Here is a 6,614-nt window from a genome sequence, read left to right on the forward strand (position 1 = left end):
CATATACATATATCTACATACATAGTTGTCATAATTTGGAGCATTGGCAGTAGCCTACTAGACACAGATCCCGATATAGCAGGGATAAATTGACTCTCAAAGGGCATATGACAAGCAATAATCTAATAAAAATTAGAATCTTGATGCTGGTATTTTCAGCACAGTTTGAGAACGCTATGAGGGTTGGTTCTTCATGTCGTTTTCTCCGGTAATATGGTGGAAAATCTTAAACTGGACTTTTGAATCTTCTCAGGAATGGGTTCAGTCATACGAGGGACTAATTTCAGGCCATCATCTTTACAGAATCCAAATTCTTCCATGTAGATTCCAACTGTGCTTTGAACTGATCCAATTCCATAAACATCGACAACAGCTGATCAAAGTTGTCTCGGTCGCCAAGAAACACTGTTCCTTCAGCTTGATCCCTAACCACATCACTATTAGTGATTACTGAAACACTTTCAACCATGTATATGCCAGGACTGTTTCCAATTCAAAATAAAAAGCATAGAACTCATAATTACCTAGTTTGTTTAGGAAAGTAGTTGATTGTTTAGCTTTGAAGAGATAGTAGGATATGAGTTTTCATCTTCCACCGTCCACCTGTTGCTGCTTTACACATATCTTGACTAACTGTTAGTACTAATATTCATTCTCGATCTGATGGGTCCCTCTTACGACACATTAGTGTAAATACAGATTGTAAAACATAAGCAGGAATTTCTTGGGTGAGGGTACACTCGAGAACACTATTCTATCTTATTTCTCTTCCTCTTATTTTGTTAAAGTTTTTATAGTTTATATAGGAGATATTTATTTTAATGTTATTACTCTTCTTAAAATATTCTATTTTCCTTTTTTCCTTTCCTCACTGGGCTATTTTCCCTGTTGGAGCCTCTGAGATTATAACATCCTGCTTTTCCAAGTAGGGTTGCAGCTTAGCTAATAATAATAATAATAATAATAATAATAATAATAATAATAATAATAATAATAATAATAATAATAATAAGGAACGTCACTAGATTTGGTGGGCCATAGAAGCGTCTTAGTTTCTTTGAAGGCATTGAGTAATCTAGTGTAAAGCTTAAGACTAACTTCTTTTATCCCGTCATCATCTCACAAATTACAAGCAGAAAGAAAAATAGTTTTCAGTGATTCAAAAGATTTACAAAATATGTGTGTCATTATATAGGGGTGATCAGAAGTCGATCCTGTCTTTCATATCAGAACAGTGCTCAATCTTCAACCTGAGATTGACTAGTTATTTCACCAGCTTGTTCATTATTGTTATTGTTGCATAGATTCTCATTATACACATTTCTAAATGACAAAGTTTTAGAACCCGAACTTTGTGAATAACTTTTTTTTTTTTTTTAATAAAATTGTAGATGCGAAAATGCTTTCTCTATACATCTTTTCTTGTCTGATGTTTCCTCAGTTTCTGTGATGGTGTAACACTGCTGAGGTATTCGTCTCACTAAAAACTGCTTGGGTCGGCACTCATGGAATTAGGTCTCCCTTGCGAATAGATCTAGTCCTCTTATTTTACATAGTAGATCTTCATAATTTAGCTAAATTTTCTTTTCTTCAATGTTTTTATGCGCATCTGAGTGGAACTTTTGCAAGCTATGTACAATACCAGAGTCCTTTACCTTGTCACCTTTACAAAATATGTAGTATTTACCAAACATCACATTTTAAGATCTCTTTTGGCGACTTATTCACTTACATTCAAGCATTTGTTTTTATGCTTAACAATGTGCGGCGACCAATTCAAAAACACTCCTGTCGGCAACTTTATAAACTAGTAAATAAACAAATGAGCAAATAAGTAAGAAAAATAATTAATCTCAACTTCGAACTACATTTGAATAAATACCTTCAAATTTTCTATAAACAAGAATCAAAGGCACTTTATCTTTTAAAATGAGTTTGGAATTTGTCAGGAGAAAAAAAATCATCACTTGCTTATTTGGATTTATCAGTTTGAAACGGATAGAAAAGTTTTGGTATCTATTTGGATATAACGTAAACTTCGGCTAAAAAAAAAAGCGTATGTAACAAGGACGTATTTATAATGCAATATGTAATTACAGATTAGTTATTTTTTCCAGAGAAGACTTCGTTTGCAAAGTGAAATATGTTAAAATCAAGATTTTTTTTTTGGCTTTGTCTGTGTACAGTTTGTATTCCTTTAGAAATACATATTATACTATTGAAATGTTTGCTTTTTTACATATGTTTCTTGATATATTGCAATAGTCCCAGCAAAATTTTTTGAAAGTCTGAATATGATTGACCTCCCGTATAAAGGGTTATGTAGATTTATGTGAGGCAGAGTTGAGCGTAGCGTGAAACAGGGGGTTTTGGTCCCCTATGTGAGAATGGCCCCGAGTTGAGAATGGAAGTAATAATGTGGTTTTGGAAGGGTTACAAGATTTCGGCATGTTTGGATAAATGGATAAATTCCAGGAATGCAGAAGCTAAGAAGAACTATTTACGTTTAATAAATCTATAGGAATATCTTGCAATTCCAAATTATCAAAGGGCTCAGTGCGCAGGCCAATACTCATCTCTTCAGAACTCTCAAAATTTACGTTTTGGTCCGATTATTATTATTATTATTATTATTATTATTATTATTATTATTATTATAATTATTATTATTACCTCCGCCAAGGAGGTCATGTTTTCACCTCTGTCTATTTGTGTCACCAACCTAACTCAAAAAGTTACGGGAGAATTTTGACCAACGTACTACAAATATAATTAAAAACGATGTATTCAGGCCGAATCTCTCTCTCTCTCTCTCTCTCTCTCTCTCTCTCTCTCTGAATATCATTTAGCCCAGTATAACTCATGTATGGTGTTTTTTAATATTATTTTACATCGAACCATATCTGAAAGTACTTTTTCTTTAATCGGTGACTTGAACAAGGCTAATGTCGAAATAATCTAATGTAGCTATTAACGGAAAGAATATTTTAGCTGCGATACTCCAATAATTTCTACACGATTTGCGGATTCATGATATATATATATATATATATATATATATATATATATATATATATATATATATATATATATGTGTGTGTGTGTGTGTGTGTGTTTGTGTGTGTGTGTGTGTGTGTGTATCCAGTATTTGCAGTGGATATTCGAAACGTCATGAGATAAAACATAATGAAATATGGCAACACGATTTGCAAAATTTTAATGCTTTCACTAGCAAAAACACCCCGTTGCTGTCAAGAGGTCTCCGCCCATTTCCTAGTAGTAGTAAGAAGAGCAACACCTTGCCTGTTTTGTCACGGGAACACTAGAGACATCTGACAAAAGATTTCCCCAGAGTGTCGGCGTTCTTTTGATTTTAACTGTACATTTGTTATTCCTTTAAGAATTTCGAATGCCTCTATTAACTGTCCCCTTAGTCGTCGAGTTTGTAGATCAAATAAGTTTAAACATTCCATCCTCCGTGTATATCCAAAATGCCTTAGTGTTGGAACTAGCTTGGTGGCCCCAGATTGTACTACTTCCAGTATATCTATTGCATATTCTTCTGAATACTTGGAGCCCAGAATTAAACTCCGTATTCTAGATGGGTCTTACTAGTGATGTGTACAGCTGAAGTACAGTGTCTTTGTTTCTGTATTTGAATCGTCTCTTTATGTAACCTTTTAGTTTTTATGCTTTCTTTTCAGTTTTTATGCTCTGTTGGGTGAAATTCTTTACTAATAACGATACCAAGATCTCCCTCCTGGTCCACACTTTCCATTTCATCACCCAGCAGTGAGTAATCAGTTTGTGGGTTACTATAACCTATGTGCATAACTTTGCATTTCCCACAGTTGAAAGGCATTTGTCATTTCCGGACCATTCACCTAACTTAATTACATCCTCTCTTAAGGCTTAAATGTCTTTTGAGTTCGCAGCATTTATGCCCGGTTTAGTATCGTCGGCAAATATGGATATTCTACAAGTTAATCGTAAATCTATGTCGTTAATGTAAATCAGAAATAGTAATAGGCCAAGGAAGGATCCTTGAGGTACTCCGCTTATAACAGCTGTCCACTCTGAGGCTTCTCCATTGATTTACAACTATCTGTTTACCGTTTGTCAGCCAATCTTCGATCCAATCAGCCAATGACGCAGAGAGAGAGAGAGAGAGAGAGAGAGAGAGAGAGAGAGAGAGAGAGAGAGAGAGAGAGAGAGAGAAGCTCCTCGCGAAACATTCCACTCTATTCCCTCTCAATCATTGTGTAATATCAAACGAGAGAAGGAGAACGTAATATTCTTTTTTGTTTTTTGTGGATAGACATGACAATCAATTCCTTCCTGAATCATTGTTCATTGTTATACTCGACCCTATGGAAGACCAATTCATTGAGAGAACAAGAAACCTGTTTAATCGCGTTACTTTAGAAACACAAATCCTGAACGTTCAGGGAACGCTTGAATTTGTGACATAAATGAATTCAAAGCTTTGTTGTTTGTCCTTTCAAATCCTACATGTTAATATTTTTACTTTTCCTCTTTGATACGAAAGGTCGATATTTTCTATATTTTATATAATAATCTCACATTGAGAGACATTTCATGGCTTATTTTCCATATACCATAATTTATTTATCATGGCTCATCGTACATCTGATTTTTTATTTTTTAAATATGACAACATAACAGTTAGTTAACTTTTAAAGTTTCGTTTCCATTGACCCTGGTCACAGATCGACTAAAATTACTATTTAACGGTATAAATAAGCCATTCCAACATAGAACGGCACTGAAAAGTAAAAAACATTATTCCAAAATGAATGATACTGAAATGGAACAAAATGATTCCAATATAAATGGTACTCAAATGAAATATTATTATTCCAAATTAAGTGTTGCAAAACTGGCACTAAATCAATTCAGTATTATTGTTACTGCAATTTAAAACTATATCACAAAATAAATGGCACAGTAATTGATCAAACGAACTCCAATACAAGTGTACAGAAGGGGACAAAATAAATCCTAATTGAAGGGCACTGAAATGAAACGAATTGATGAAGAACGAACTAATTATAGCAACGCGCATAAAGCATGCAAACAAATAATTGAATGGAAATAACAAAATATTGCCGGAAACATCATCCATTTAAAACAGGGGTTTCATCAACACTGTGAACGCGAGTGGCAATTTGGCCTCGGAAACGAGAAAATTAACTGCAAAATTATTACACCCCGGTACTGCAGTACAGCAATATGGCTCTGCATCGTCCCTTAACTGATTTTATACATATCTGTGAGATCTAGCTTTGTTATAAGGATATATAATAAGGAATGGATAAACTTTCACTTGATGAAGCTGCTCTTGTAATTTAAAATGGGGCATTCAATCATTATCTTTGAAAATTACCACCCTGGAGGCCATCATATTCATAAGATTAAATGAAGAAAAAAAAATAATCAATTACGTTCTTTTCTTATCGTTATTGCCAGTATATATCAAGAAGTAAATATGAGAGTGTTCAAGAAACTGTGATATTAGACACCATTTTATACTTTGACCGTTGAAATAATGTCTAGATTAAGTCAATCCTCGATAGTCTACAGGATTTAAAAAATCTCCATGGTTGTTATAGATAAACCAATTTTGACAAAATAATATCTGCCCTATGTCATGGTTCAGCTGTTCCTATAGTAATAGACCTCACAAGACTATCAAGTAAAACATTTATTTTATTTTCTTGTAATTTTGTTGTGTTAAAGAAATTATATTTCACAATGGACATTTTCTCTATCCCCGGTCATAATACGTTCTGTATCAAATATTTTTTTAATTCTAATGAACTCTGATGCATTCGAGATATAAGCTAAACTAAACATTAACTTCAAACAGAATTTTTTTTTCTATCCTCAGTAGATCTGTTTGTATACATCTGTTGCATACAGAAAACAGCATTCTATCAAAAAAACGGAGAAAACAATTATCAGGGTTCCTTTTCCACCTGGATGTATCGACTATACGCAATTGTGTAGCATACATACAAAATAGGAAAAAGGGTAAAGCAACCAAATTCAGAAAGGCAATCTAGCGAATTCCACTTCCCATCCTGCCCAATAAAATAAAAAGTCATCATTAGTAAAACACAACCCGAAACTAATCTCGGCCCTCATGAGGAGAATATCAGCTTCATGAAGCAAAACATCATCCGGGAATTCATTAATCAGAACACTGAAGGCAAGGGGTTGGTTGTATGTTTGCATTTCATTTGCAGGCAATCTGGATACGAAATTCTATTAGGGCGAGAGAAAAATGCGCTGGCAGTTATCCCATCCCCTGGCCTTATTATTCGATGATTCCCGTGGAATAATCGTCCACTGCCAATCCTGGATTCCAGGAAAATCTGGTTTATAAATGAGGGCCGATAATTATGAGCGATGAAGCCGTAAGGATAGCTATGGTCGGTGCGTTTTCGTCCAGCGGTGTTCGGACATTTTTGTCTCTTCAGCTGATGAATTAATCATTGAAGCTACGTTTTTCTTATGGATTTGATTACTCGAACACTGCTCATCAGCCAATCATCGGCCTTTATTGTTGCAGACACGAATGAAATACATGT

The sequence above is a fragment of the Palaemon carinicauda genome, chromosome 15, assembly GCF_036898095.1.
Source record: "Palaemon carinicauda isolate YSFRI2023 chromosome 15, ASM3689809v2, whole genome shotgun sequence".
NCBI lineage: Eukaryota > Metazoa > Arthropoda > Malacostraca > Decapoda > Palaemonidae > Palaemon > Palaemon carinicauda.